The sequence below is a fragment of the Oryctolagus cuniculus genome, chromosome 1 (assembly GCF_964237555.1).
Source record: "Oryctolagus cuniculus chromosome 1, mOryCun1.1, whole genome shotgun sequence".
NCBI classification, from domain to species: Eukaryota; Metazoa; Chordata; class Mammalia; order Lagomorpha; family Leporidae; genus Oryctolagus; species Oryctolagus cuniculus.
Genome location: NC_091432.1, coordinates 149,063,460 through 149,079,270, shown reverse-complemented (window position 1 = coordinate 149,079,270; position 15,811 = coordinate 149,063,460). Strand labels below are relative to the sequence as shown.

General features: G+C 38.5%; 1 pseudogene; it reads left to right on the top strand.

Moving 5' to 3' along the window:
* Positions 1–13,826, top strand: part of LOC138846179 (52 kDa repressor of the inhibitor of the protein kinase-like) — a 71,540-nt pseudogene extending 57,714 nt beyond the window's left edge.
* Positions 13,827–15,811: the final 1,985 nt, after the last annotated feature.

The following is a 15,811-nucleotide window of genomic DNA, read 5'->3' as shown; positions in this document are numbered from 1 at the left end:
GCAACAGAAGGTTTAGTCTTATTTTTTCATTTTTATCCCTATTTTCCATCAAATCTAAATATACAATGAAGAAATGGACAGCTAATAAGAACCCTATTGAATTCCTTTGTTTCAATTTTATTTATTTCTACTCTAAATTTAATTATTCCTTTCTCCTACTATTTTTGAGTTTGGTTTGCTGTGTTTCTGAGATGCATTGATAGCTCATGTATTTGGAGCATTTCCAACTTCTTGATGTAGGCACCAATTGCTATAAACTTCCCTCTTAACACTTCTTTTGCAGTATACCCAAGTTTCCATATGTTGCATTGTTCTTTCACTCATTTACAGAAAATTTTTTATCTATCCTTTGATTTTTTTTTTTTGAAAGGCAGAGTGGACAGTGAGACAGAGAGACAGAGAGAAAGGTCTTCCTTTTGTGGTTGGTTTACCTTCCAATGGCCACTGCGGCCAGGGCACCGCGCTGATCCGAAGCCAGGAGCCAGGTGTTTCTCCTGGTCTCCCATGGGGTGCAGGGCCCAAGCACTTGGGCCATCCTCCACTGCACTCCCTGGCCACAGCAGAGAGCTGGCCTGGAAGACAGGCAACCAGGACAGAATCCGGCGTCCCGACCGGGACTAGAACCCAGTGTGCCAACGCCACAAGGCGGAGGATTAGCCTAGTGAGCCACGGCACCGGCCTATCCTTTGATTTCTTCTATGACCCACTGTTCATTCAGGAGCATGTTGTTCAGTCTCCATGTGTTTTCAGATGTTCTAGAGATTTGTGAGTTGTTGATTTTCAGCTTCATTTTTTTTGTGGTCAGAGAAGATAAATGGCATGATTTTAATCTTTTTGAAATTTGCTGAGACTTGCTTTATGGAGTAACATGGGGTCTAGCCTAGATAAAGTCCCATGCACTGATGAGAAGAATGTGTATTCTGCACCTGTGGGGAAAAGGTCTGTAGAAATCAGTTAGGTACATTCGCTCATTAGTGTCAATTAACTCTGTTGCTTCTTTTGTTGATTTTCTGTATGGTTGACCTGTCCATTGCTGAAATTGAGGTGTTGAAGTCCCCTGTAACTATTGTATTGAAGTCTATGTCTCCCTTTAGAGCCATTAACATGTCTTTTAAAAAGACAAGCACCCTGTAATTAGCTGCATGTATGTTTATTACAGTCACATCTTCCTATTGAATTAATCTCCTAGTGCCTTTCTTCATCTCTTTTAACAATTTTTGTGTTTGATATTAGCATGGCTACAATGGCTCTTTTTTGCTTTCTGATAGCATGGAAAATCTTTTCTCCACCCTTTCACTTTCAGTCTGCATGTATCTTTGTTGTTAAGGTATATTTCTTCTAGGCAACAAATAGATGGGTCTTGTTTTTTTTTTTTTTTTTTTTTTTTTTTTTTTTTTTTTGACAGGCAGAGTGGACAGTGAGAGAGAGAGACAGAGAGAAAGGTCTTCCTTTGCCATTGGTTCACCCTCCAATGGCCGCCGCGGCCAGCGCGCTACGGCCAGCACACTGCGCTGATCCGATGGCAGGAGCCAGGAGCCAGGTGCTTTTCCTGGTCTCCCATGGGGTGCAGGGCCCAAGCACCTGGGCCATCCTCCACTGCACTCCCTGGCCACAGCAGAGAGCTGGCCTGGAAGAGGGGCAACCGGGACAGAATCCGGTGCCCTGACCGGGACTAGAACCCGGTGTGCCGGCGCCGCTAGGCGGAGGATTAGCCTAGTGAGCCGTGGCGCCGGCCAGGTCTTATTTTTTTAATCCATTCAGCCGGTCTGTGTCTTTTAACTGGAGAGATGAGGCCGTTTACATTCAAGATAACTATTGATAAATAACAACTTTGCCCTGCCATTTTCCCAAAAATATTCTTATTGTTTACTTTGGATTCCCTTTGTACTTTTGCTGGGAGGTTTTCTACCTTCACACATTCTTTCATGGTGATTACTATGTTTCTGTGTGTAGCACATCCTTAAACATCTTTTTTAAGGCTGGACGAGCAGTGACAAATTCTTTCAATTTCTATTTGTTATGTAAGGCCTTTATTTTACCTTCATTCATAAATGAGAGCTTTGCAGGGTATAGTATTCTGGGTTTAGATTATCTCTTGCCAATTCTCTCCTACCCTGTAGGGTTTCTGATGTGAAGTCAGCTGTGAGTCTAATTGCAGACCCTCTGAAAATAATCTGCTGTTTCTCTCATGCAGATTTTAGACTCTTTTCTTTATGTTTTACTAAGGAAAGTTTGACTACAATGTGTCATAGTGAAGATGTTTTCTGGTCATGTCTGTTAGGAGTTCCATGTGCTTCCTCTACTTGGATGTTCCTTTCTTTCTCTGAATTGGGGAAGTTTTCTGTAATTATTTCACTAAATAGTCCTTCTAGTCCATTCTCTCTTTCTACACTTCCAGGAATTCCTAATACCTGTTTGTTTGGTCATTAGATAGTATCCCATAAATCTCCAACATTGTTTTTAATTTTTCTAATTTCCTCTCATTTTTTTTAGTCTGAATGTAAAATTTCCAGATTTGTGTTCTAGTTTGGATATTCTTTCTTCTGCCTCATAAAGTATGTTGGTAAATCTTTATGCTCCATTTTTAATCTGATCTATTTAATTCTTCATTTCTTATATTTCATTTTGATATCCTTAAAATCTCAATTTCATGGGAAAAATTTTCATTCATGTTATGTATGGATTTTTTTAAATCATGCTTTTGCTTATGATTGCATCTAAGTAATCCTATGATTAATCTTTCGAATTCCATTTCAGGCATTTCCTCAATCTCTTCATCTTCACATTCTAGTATTGAAGTGTCGTTGTGTTCCTTTGGCAGCATTATATTATCTTCTTTATTCTTCTTTCTTGAATCTCTGCAAATTTTTTAGCCATTTGTAGAGATACTTGTTGGTTTTTTCCTCTGAAGGCTTTTATCTTTGGACTATGCCTCTGTGGCTTAGTGGATTGTCTGTTCTCTCAGGGAATACCCAGAGGCATGTGCTAGGTGTAGCCATGGAGCTCTGGTAGGTGTTTCAGTGGGGAGACTATCCCTGGTGACACCCAATTTGGTCATGGTATACCTCTTTTTTATCAGCTTGCAGGGTTTGATCAACACTGTTGACATAGTAACACCCTTAGCAACTCTCTTCGAAGGGAATCAATATCCAGGTGTTGGTCTACAATGGGTGCAAAACTCATCCATGCTGCATAAATATCACTCAAAGGGTCTGTGCAGTCCTCAGTGTAAGCACAGATCTTGTTGCAGTGACCCATCACAGGCAATCAGGGAACTCGAGCAAGTGGAGCCACTCACAGATCACTCAGAAACCCAGCTACACCCTGCATCCTCTCCTGTAGTAACAGTATTCCTGCAGTCTCAGCACACAAGGCTCCCACAGTCACAGGATGCCAAGGATCTGCTCCACCCAGCTATTCTATCCCTTCCACAGAGGGGCAGAGACACTCCCAGAACCAGCCAACTGTGGGACTCCACCACGGCAGTTTGAGCCCCAGAGCCTGTGATGTTACGGGAGCCTGGGGATACTTCACAGACCTATGCTGGTACCCAGCCTCCTGTCAATGCTCTGAGCCATACCCAGTTGTGTCTTCTGTGATGGTTGCTCAGCATACGGACATGAGCTGGTGCAGCTGTTACCTATGTCCAAAATGGTGCCTGCCCTCTCTTAGCCAGTTGGTGAGCACCAGTACAGGGACAGAGAAAGTGCCCTATTTTTGTCCTCCTTTTGGCAGGTACTCTGTTCTCCACAGGGCTTCAGGCTGGACCCACGGCAGGCTCTCTCTGCAGTTATATCACCAGTGGCATAGTCTGCTACAGTCTGGTACTCTCCAAAGCACTCTCCAAAACTGGCATTCAGATTCTTGGCTACTGGGGCTCTGTGTTGTATCTGTGATTGTGCTGCACATCCACACCATTCATATAGGTCCAGAGTGTCCATCTTCCTTCTGTGGAATTTCCACTGCAGTTTTCTCCCAAACTCTTCCCTAAGATTGCACTCTTCACATTTTTTACCACCTTTCCTTAGCCTACAGCAGTTAGCTCCCTCCCTTTTCTGCCTCAATGCTAAAATTCATATGGAAATACAAAACACTCTGAGTAGCTAAAGCAATCTTATACAACAAATACAAAGCTGGAGGCATCACAGTAACAGATTTCAAGACATACTACAGGAAGTTATAATCAAAACAGCTTGGTACTGGCAAAAATAATAGATGTATAGATGAATGGAACAGAATAGAAACTCCATAAATCAAACCATGGCTCTGCAACCAACTTATCTTTGACAGAGGAGCTAAAATCAATCCTTGGAGCATGGACATTCTCTTCAAGAAATGGTGCTGGGAAAATTGATTCTCTGCATCCGGAAGTATGCAGCAAGGCTCCTGCCTTACATCTCATGCAAAAATCCACTCAAAATAGATCAAGGACTTAAATCTATGACCTGATACCATAAAATTACTAGAGAACATTGGGTAAACTCTGCAAGACATTGGCATAGGCAAAGAGTTCTTGGAAAAGATCCCAGAAGCACAGGCAATCAAAGCCAAACCAGACAACTGAGATTACATCAACCTGAGAAGCTTCTGCACTGCAAAAGAACAGTCAGCAAAGTGAAAAGGGAACTGACAGAATGGGAGAAAATATTTGCAAACTATGCAACTGATAAAGTATTAATATCCTGAATCTATAAATAGCTTAAGAAATTCAGTAACAATAAAACAATCCAATTAAGAAATGGACAAAGGACTTGAACAGGCATTTTTCAAGAAGAAATTCAAATGGCCAAGACACACATGAAAAAATGCTCAGAATCCCTAGCCATCAGGGAAATGCAAATCCAAACCACAATAAGGTTTAACCTCACCCTAGTTAGAATGTCTTTATTATAGAAACCAACAAACAACAAATACTGGTGAAGATGTGGGGAAAAAGGTACCCTAATCCACTGTTGGTGGCGATGTAAACTGGCATGGCCACTGTGGAAGACAGTAAGGGGATAACTCAGAAACCTGTAATATGGACCTACCATATAATCCAGCCATCCCTCCCCTTTTGTGAATTTACTCAAAGGAAATGAAATCATCATATGAAAGAGCTACCTTTAACCCCACATTTGTTGCAATTCAATTTATAATAGCTAAGAAATGGAATCAACCCAGATGTCCATCAACTGAAGACCAGATAAAGAAATTATGGTATATATACACTATGGAATACTATTCAGCAGTTAAAAAAAAACCTGAAATGGTGTCATTTGCAACAAAATAGATGCAATGGAAATCATCATACTTAGTGAAATATGCATCTCAAAAAGACAAATTCCATATTTCTCCCTGATCTGTGGTAATTAATAGAGTACCCAATAGGTCTATAGAAGTAAAATTGACACTTTGAAAGGTGAAGATTTGAACAGCCCTTGTCTTGACTGTTGAGGAATAGGTTTTTGTTTTTTTTTTTTTTTCAAACTATTTGTTAAACTCTTTACTTAGTGTAGGGCTATCATTATGTACATAAAGTTAACTGAAAATAGATCTTTGTAAAAAATAAGAATGGAATAGGAGAGGGAGGAGAAAGGGTAGGGTGGCAAGAGTTATTGTGTTCCTAAATTTGTATATATGAAATGCATGATGTTTGTATACCTTAAATAAAAGGTTTCTAGGTTAAAAAAAAGAAGTGCCTACATGAGGATCATTTTACAATGATTTGCTAAGCTCATAACTCTTGTTACTGTCAAGAAAAGAGAAGTAAAAATTTGATAATGTCTTCAGAGAAGCCATATGAGTGTGGCTTCAAATTCAAAAATTTCCTTGGAAAATGGAAAGAAAAGATAATGCAAATTTTCCATGAACTTTTCAAACACTCATATGCATACATCTCAAATTTTTGATACTGTACAAGGATAAAATGTTCATGCATCATTTGTTTTAAATTAAAATATGAAAAGCATGCATAAAACATCTTGTGAATTTTACAGTAGAAAGATTTAATATGAAACATTGATAAATTATCTATAAAATGATTAAATATTATGGTTAAAATTTTATCTGAATATTAAAATATATATAAATTCTTAAATATAATTTGGGAGTAAAATTGCCCAAACCTTTGAACTCTTCAATTGTACATCTCCAAATTTATGAGGTAGTGAAATAAATGTTCAAAGCTCAAAAAGTTGAATACAAGTCATTAGGGTTTTTCAACAAAGTCCGTTTATTTTATACTGAAGATAATATTCAAAAAATCAGAAGTGTTATTTAGGCTAGCAGTTAAGATGTTGCTTAAGACATTCACAGCCCGCATTAAAATGTCTGGGTTTAGTTCTGGGTTTTGACTCCTGACCCCATCTTCCTGCTAATGTGGACTCTGGGTGGTAATAGTGATGGCTCCAGTGACTGGGTACCTGCCATCCACATGGGAATCCTGGCTTGAGTTCCCAGCTCCCAGCTTTGGTCTATTCCAGCACTAATTATTGCAAGTATTTGGGGAATGAACCATTTGATGAGATCAGCCCCTCCCTCTCTCTCTCTCTCTCACACACACAAACACACACACATATACAAACACACACAATCAATCTAAGGTAGAGTGCAACAAAAACAAAACATCTATAGCCAAGCTCTCAGACAATGCCTTTCAAACTTAATGTGACCTGCCTCCTTTTATAATACACAAGATGACTGGCAGGGATAATATCAAATTACAACTTTTTCCCTTTATCATTTGACTATTGGGAAGACACATCACCTGTGATCTGGCAAAGATTCTTTTATCAAAAAATAACTCCCTTGTGCTAGCTCTGGGATATGTCTGACAATGAGGACACAATAGAAGACAAAGATATATCAAATGGCAAGATTTCCTTCATTTTTTGAAATTTTACCTTTTATTTATTTGAAAGGCAGAACTACAGAGAGAGAATGAAGGAGGGAGAGAACGAGGGAGGGAGGGGGGAGAGAGAGAGAGAGAATCTTCCACCGTCTGGTTCTCTCCTCAAATCTTACATGGCCTCAACAGCCAGAGCTGGATCTGTCTGTCTGAAGCCAAGATCCAGGAGCTTCTTCCAGGTCTCCCATGCAGGTGCAGGGGCCCAAGGACTCGGGACATGCTCTGCTGCTCTCCCAGTCACTTTAGTTCGGAGCTGGATCTGAAGTGGTGCAGTCAGGTCTCAAACCAGCACCCATAAAGAATGACGGCATCATAGGCAGAGGCTTACCCTGCTATGCCACAATGCTGGCGTCAAGATTTCAAATCTTCCTATGATGTATCACCAAGTAAAGCATTATTTAAAAATAAAGACCATAGTAGAGCTTTTGAAAATCTCTCCCAAGTTCAACTCAACCCAAATGTATACTCATGTCTGTTCAAAATACACAACTTCATCAGCTATACAATTTTTGATTGTTAGTTTTGGGTACTTTATTTTCCTTTTAGCATTCTAAGGATCATATCTAGGGTTTTTTTTTTTTGTTTTTTTGTTTTTTTTTGCCTCCATGTCTTTGATAAGAAGTTGACAGCTTCATTCTTTCTTTATATGAAATGTGGTCTTTTTTTTTTCTTTTGCTGTTGCCTACAAGTTTTCTTCATTAGTTTTCTGTTTTTAAGAGTTTGCCTGCATTTGTTTTTAAGAATCTGATTATAGTGTGTGTGTGTGTGTGTGTGTGTGTGTGTTTGAGTCTGTACAATTGTCCTTTTACCAACTGGTGAGATTCAGAGCCCTTGTTTCATCAAATCTTTCCTGTTGTTCTCTCCCTTCTATTTTTATAATAATTCCCCCACAGTTTCTGAAAGCCCTGTTTATTTATTTTTCTTTTTTTTTTTTTAAACTTTTATTTAATGCATATAATTTTCCAAAGTACGACTTATGGATTACAATGGCTTCCCCCCCATACCGTCCCTCCCACCCACAACCCTCCCCTTTCCCACTCCCTCTCCCCTTCCATTCACATCATGATTCATTTTTGATTATCTTAATATACAGAAGATCAGCTTAGTATACATTAAGTATGGATTTCAACAGTTTGCTCCCACACAGAAACATAAAGTGAAAAATAATAGATGATTTTTTTAAATGATGATGAAATCAGAGCAGACCTATTGTCATGTTTAATCCCAGTGAGAGTCAAGTTGGGAATTGATAATTTCTTTTTTTTTTTTTTTTTTTTTTTTTTTTTTTTTTTTTTTTTTACAGAGGATCAGTTTAGTATGCATTAAGTAAGGATTTCAACAGTTTGCACCCCCATAGAAACACAAAGTGAAATATATTGTTTGAGTACTCGTTATAGCATTAAATCTCAATGTACAGCACATTAAGGATAGAGATCCTACATGAGGAGTAAGTGCACAGTGACTCCTGTTGTTGACTTTACCAATTGACACTCCTGTCTATGGCATCAGTAATCTCCCTATGCTCCAGTCATGAGTTTCCAAGGCTATGGAAGCCCTCTGAGTTCTCCGACTCTTATCTTGTTTAGACAAGGTCATAGTCAAAGTGGAGGTTCTCTCCTCCCTTCAGAGAAAGGTACCTCCTTCTTTGATGACCTGTTCTTTCCACTGGGATCTCACTCGCAGAGATCTTTTGCCAGAGTGTCTTGGCTTTCCATGCCTGAAATACTCTCATGAGCTTTTCAGCCAGCTCCGAATGCCTTTAGGGCTGATTCTGAGGCCAGAGTGCTATTTAGGACATCTGCCATTCTATGAGTCTGCTGAGTATCTCACTTCCCATGTTGGATCACTCTCCCCTTTATTTACTCCATCGGTTAGCGTTAGCAGGTACTAGACTTGTCTATGTGTTCCCTTTGACTCCCAGTCCCTTCACCATGACCAACTGTGAACTGAAACTGATCACCTGGAACAGTGAGATGGCATTGGTACATGCCACCTCGATGGGATTGAATTGGAATCCCCTGGTATGCTTCCAACTCCACCACTTGGGGCAAGTCAGCCTGAGCATGTCCCAAATTATACATCTCTTCCCTCTCCCATTCCCACCACCATGTTCAACAGGGATCACATTTCAGTTAATTTTCAACACTTAAGAATAACTGTGCATCAATTACAGATCTAAACCAGTCATATTAAGTAGAACAGATAAAAAAAACTACTAAGAGGGATAATGTATTAAGTTGTTCATTAACAGTCAGGGCTATGCTGATCAAGCCACCATTTCCCATAGTGTCCACCTCACTCCAACAGGTTTCCCTCTTGGTGTTCAGTCAGTCGTCACCGATCAGGGAGAACATATGGTATTTGTCCCTTTGGGACTGGCTTATTTCACTCAGCATGATGTGTTCCAGATTCCTCCATTTTGTTGCAAATGACTGGATTTCGTTTTTTCTTACTGCGGTATAGTATTCTAAAGAGTACATATCCCATAATTTCTTTATCCAGTCTATCGTTGATGGGCATTTAGGTTGGTTCCAGGTCTTAGCTATTGTGAATTGAGCTGCAATAAACATTAGGGTGCAGACCGCTTTTTTGTTTGCCAATTTAAATTCCTTTGGGTAAATTCCAAGGAGTGGGATGGCTGGGTCGAACAGTAGGGTTATCTTCAGGTTTCTGAGGAATCTCCAGACTGACTTCCATAGTGGCTTGACCAGCTTGCATTCCCACCAACAGTGGGTTAGTGTCCCTTTTTCCCCACATCCTCGCCAGCATCTGTTATTGGTAGATTTCTGCATGTGAGCCATTCTAACCGGGGTGAGGTGAAACCTCATTGTGGTTTTGATTTGCATTTCCCTGATTGCTAATGACCTTGAACATTTTTTCATGTGCCTGTTGGCCATTTGGATTTTTCAATTCTCTTTCGCTGAGTTCTACAAATCGGATAATGCTTATTAAACTATCTTCAAGGTTAATATCTCTTTGCTTTTATCACCTTGACTCTGTGACTAAGAGAAATTTCCATATCAGATACTTTATTCATTTCAGAATTTATATCTTGCTCTTTAGTATACATTATGTTTGTCTGATGAGATATTTTATCTTTTCACTCTACCTGAGTATATTTTTCTTTATCTCATTGAGCACAAGTGCTTAAACTTCTTGCTGTTCCCATTTCTTGAGTCATCTTGCAGTTCTTATGCCTCAATTGTTCTATATCAATAATGAATGAGTCAATTTTTTTCTAAATCTTTATATATAAAGTAATTTTGTAAATGTTTTATGGATTTCAGTATATTCCTCAAAAGAGTGCTAATGTTTTTAAAGAGGCAATTAACTTGATTGGATTCAGCCAACTCTGTCTCTTGGTTATCAGCACAACTGTCATTTCAGTCATTTCTCTTTATCTGAATTCTATACAATAGTGGTTCTAGACTCATCCAGAGGTTTAAAAAATTTGTTATACAGATTTAGAAGTTTCCTTTTTTCAGTTTTCTATGTTTTCTAGAATTCTTTCTTAAATTTTCAATAGCTTTTATTTAGCTTCAATTTCTGCTCTCTGATTTCTCAGGTCACAGAAATATGGTTTTCTATCCGAGCTTCAGGCATCCTGTGTAGCTGTAACTACAGAATGCTCTCAGAGTGAAGACAAAGCAATTGGAATTTTATTCCATGCTATCCTCTTTTAAAACCAAAACATAAACACCTCTTCAATAACTGTTAAATTTTCCATCGTAGAATGAGAATTCCTGACAGACTTTCATGTTTTTATTTGATTGAGTGATGCATGAGACATGGAATTGTTACTTGAATAATGCTTGGAAGATTTAAATATCACATAAGGGATTTTTCTCTCATGTAATTTAGAATCTGAAATCTATAGCATTAGTAATATTAGTCAAACCAGAGAGGAAACATCCAATTTAATATTCTGCTTCATATAATCCTATTTAGAAATATCTAAAGCATCACTTAGAAACATGTTGAAAAACATGAGGGTATGTTTCCAACTCTACCAATTGGGGCAAGTCAGCCCGAGCATGCCCCAAATTATACATCTCTTCCAGGGGATTCCAATTCAATCCCATCAAGGTGGCATGTGCCAATGCCATCTCACTACTCCAAGTGATCAATTTCAGTTCACAATTGATCATAATGAAAGGACTAAGAGTCAAAGGGAGCACATAAACAAGTCTAGTATCTGCTAACACCAACCGATAGAATAAATAAAGGGGAGAGTGATCCAACATGGGAAGTGAGATACTCAGCAGACTCATAGAATGGCGGATGTCCTAAATAGCACTCTGGCCTCAGAATCAGCCCTAAAGGCACTCGGATCTGGCTGAAAAGCCCATGAGAGTATTTCAGGCATGGAAAGCCAAGACACTCTGGCAAAAAGATCTCTGTGAGTGAGATCCCAGTGGAAAGAACAGGTCTTCAAAGAGGGAGGTGCCTTTCTCTGAAGGGAGGAGAGAACCTCCACTTTGACTATGACTGTGTCTAAACAAGATAAGAGTCGGAGAACTCAAGGGGCTTCCATAGCCTTGGAAACTCATAACTGGTGCATAGGGAGATTACTGATGCCATAAACAGGAGTGTCAATTGGTAAAGTCAACAACAGGAGTCACTGTGCACTTACTCCTCATGTAGGATCTCTGTCCTTAACGTGCTGTACACTGAGGCTTAATGCTATAACGAGTACTCAAACAGTATATTTCACTTTGTGTTTTTATGGGGGTGCAAACGACTGAAATCTTTGCTTAATGTACACTAAACTGATCTTCTGTAAAAAAAAAAAAAAAAAAAAAAAGAAAGAAAGAAATAAATTATCAATTCCCAACTTGACTCTCACTGGGATTAAACATGACAATAGGTCTGATCTGATTTCATCATCATTTAAAAAAAAATCATCTATTATTTTTCACTTTATGTTTCTGTGTGGGAGCAAACTGTTGAAATACTTACTTAAGGTATACTAAGCTGATCTTCTGTATATTAAGATAATCGAAAATGAATCTTGATGTGAATGGAAGGGGAGAGGGAGTGGGAAAGGGGAGGGTTGTGGGTGGGAGGGACGGTATGGGGGGGGAAGCCATTGTAACACATGAGTCGTACTTTGGAAATTTATATTCATTAAATAAAAGATTAAAAAAAAAAAAGAAAAACATGAGGGTAAAAATAGAGAAAGAAACAAAAAATTATATTGTGATAATACTCAATGTGTGAAGTGATTAAATCATCTGTTCCTATTTGGCAAAAAAAAAAAAATATATATATATATATATAATAATGAGGAGGACTTCATTTGTCCAGGAAAAGGCACCAAATTTCTATTACTTCAAATTAAAGGGAAGAGCACCTGCCTGTGTTGGTTAGGTTTTTGAGAATCTCGTGACCTGAGAGAATATTCTGTGGGCTTCCTGCCTGATGAAGCTGATGCAGAAATTTTGACTGTGGGGGTCTTCCTCTCATGGAGTCAGCAACAGGAGGTTTTGGACCTCAATAAATCTTGCATTGCTGGAAGAAAGGAAGGAAGGAAGGAAGGAAGGAAGGAAGGAAGGAAGGAAGGAAGGAAGGAATAAAGAAGGGGAGGGAGAAAGGGAGGGAGGGAAGGAGAAAGGGAGGGAGGGAGACTGCCTGGGAAATTTCACACTATGATAACTGAGAAGTGAGGACTAAATATGGAATATTGTTGTGGCCAGACTTACAATGTGTCTGGTGGATTTTCTTCCCAAAATAAAAATTAATACTTCTATGCTTTTAGAGAAATGTCCCCAAGCTGTCTACACGCTATGTTCTTCCTGTGCCTTAAAAATGTGATTAGAAAAAATCAGTGCCTGTTATGGTGGTATCTGTTGCATTGGAAACAATTAAGGAAGTTTGTTCTTTTTTCCACCCATCAACACAACTGCTTCTTGAACTTGACAATGTGATTTCCATTCTTTTCCGAACAGTGAAAAAGAGGCAAAGAACTGAAGGAAATTTGACATTCTCAGTAATGATTCTTTTGAAAATCTCATGGACCTTCTTCAAGCACTTGTTTTATGTTTAGATGGTATAAATAGTGATACAAATATTAGATTAAATAACTGCATAGTGGCCCTGCATTTGTACTCTGTAGTGCAGTCACAAATTTTGATTTTATTGTTACCATTGTTGTTCTTAAAATTGTCTTATCTTTTACAAGAGCCTCTGGGAAAAATCTCCTGGGGCAAACCTCTGATGTCTTATTTACAACCAGTAGCTTGACCGCAGTCCTACATTTGCTGAATGAAGTGATGGAAAATATTGAAATGTATCATGAGTTTTGGCTTGAGGAAGCCACAAACTTGGCAACTAAGCTTGATATTCAAATGAAACTCCCTGGAAAATTACACAGGGTCCATCAAGGCAACTCTGGAGTCTCAGCTAACTTCTGAGAGTTACTATAAAGAAATCTTAAGTATTCAACAGTGGAGCACATTATTCAGGAATTTAAAGATGTATTTTCAGAGCAGCATCTCATGGCTCATAAATGCTTTGCTCTGGTACCCTTGGTCATGGGACAGCTCAAATTCAATACATCAGAGGAGCATCATGCTGTCATGTACAGAAGTCACTTACCCAATCCTGAAGCTCCGTCAGCTGAGCTTCATTGCTGGAAAACAAAATGGAAACAAGGAGGCAAAGGTATAGAGCTGCCATGCATCCTTTATGAAGGCCTCTATCTGCCTGAGATCAAGCTTCTCCTTAATGTGCATGCCTTACGGAGGTGCTGTATGTTCTCCCTGTAGTGAAGGTTGAGAATGAACGCTATGAAAATGGACTCAAGTGTCTCAAAGCATACTTGAGGAACGCTTTAACAGATCAAAGGTCAAGTAACTTGGCTTTGGCTAATATAAATTTTGATGTAAAACATAATCTGTATTTATTGGTGGATATATACATTAAACTACACAACTAAGAGTTTCTGACAGACAATTCAGAACCCATTGAAAATACTTCAGAGACTTTAAAAATAGACTTTCTCTTGTATTTGATACCCATAGGCCACTTAATCAATGAATATCTCTACCTGTAGGCCTCCCATTGACTATGTGAGCCTTTGATAATCTCCCTAACTAAATGGCTGCTGTTAAACACCCATGCTTGGACAACCTCTCAAAATAGCAAAAATAGCATTATAAGTACTTTTCTCCCAAAAATAGCATTGCAATTGACATTCCCTTTATGTGGCTCTGGTAGTAGCATTCTGGAATTACTTAAGTTATTTTATTTAAAAAAAAATTTGTTTATATATTTGAGAAGTAGAGTTACAGATAGAGAGGGAGAGTCAGAGGTCTTCCATCTGCTGGTTCATTCCCCATATGGCAATAATGGCCAGAATTGGACCAATCTGAAGAAACCAGGAGCTTCTTCTGGGTCTCCCACATGCATACAGATGTCCAAGCACTTGATCCATTTTCCATTGCTTTTCCAGGCCATACCAGGGAGTTGGATTGTAACTGGAGCAACAGGCACCCATGTGGGATGCTGGCACTGCAGGCAGAGGCTTAATCTAATAAGCACTGTCCCCAGTTAAGTCATTTTCGATATAACACTTATTATTACTGTGGATCCAACTTTTGGGTTTGAATTAACAATGTTTTGAAGAAATAATTTTGAGGAGGTGTGGAAAAAAGGAATAGATTTTAAGAAATTTGCAATGAAACCCATGATTGAACTTTGACTAATAGGAGTTTTGACTAACAGGAGTTAAAAATCTGAAATGGACAATTACCAGAGAGAAGTTAGTGGTATCACTATACAAGGATTTTAGTGTAAGTTTTGTCTTGATCAAATGAGCCTTAAATGATTTAAGTTAACAGTGATAGAACCTGCAATTGTCATTCCACATCTGGAAATTCTTGATTACATTCCTTTGTTGAACCTACACCTTTTTAGCATGTGTATGTTTAATATTTGTGTTCAATGGTCGAGAGAGTCTCAGAGACCATGGATATGGAAAATCGACTTATCTGTTTTCTTCTTTTTCTATCACACTACAGCCTGGACTTGATTTATAAGCAAACCAGAAAAATTACAAAAAGAAGTGTTTTGTGGTTTAACTAGAAATAATACAGAAAATATTGCTGTTATTTTTGGTGAAGAAAATTGATTTTGTATAGTTTATTTGAATCTATATAAAATGTGAATTGTACTTAAAAAAAAAAAGGTGAACAAAAAATGGCTAGGACCATGACATGGCACACAAGGAGCTAAACTGATGTTTGACAGAAAGAAAATAGATTTTTGAATCCTTGTGTTTGCTTTGGATTCCTCTGCTAAGTATAAAACAAGCATTCACAAGGAAATACAAAATCCAAAGTAGCAAAGTTATTTTCTATGAATTCAGGTCAGTTGGCTTAGACGAATTGCATCCTAAGCCTCTAAGAGAACTTATAATGAAATCATTCAACATCCTTCTTATTTTATGATAAATCTTAGAGAAGGGCAAAGGAGCCAGAAAACTGGAGAAAAGCCAGGGTCAGTCCCACTTCCTAAGTGGGACATTTTTGGTTTGGCACACAAACTACTGGAAGCGAGGATGAGTTACTGAAAGAATAGACCATGAGTACCCGGAAAAGGGAAGCCACTGTAAATTGTTTAAGCATTCCAGTCATGTTTTGCACTAGAAGGAGTACAAAACTTATCTAATCTGAAAACCAGGACACAAAACTTATGTGGACCTCAGTAAATCAACTGACAATAAAGTAGTTCTCTTCCTATATCCTTTAATATAGAATTTATCAGTTTAATAGCTGGTGGAATTGGTATATCAAAGAGCAGTGACTAATAACTTGATATCAACCCAATAATAATGTTTACAGGTATTATGGGTTGGTTATCTCCCTGAAATAAATAATATACTAAAGTTTTATCCACCAGAATCTATGAGCATTGCTTTCT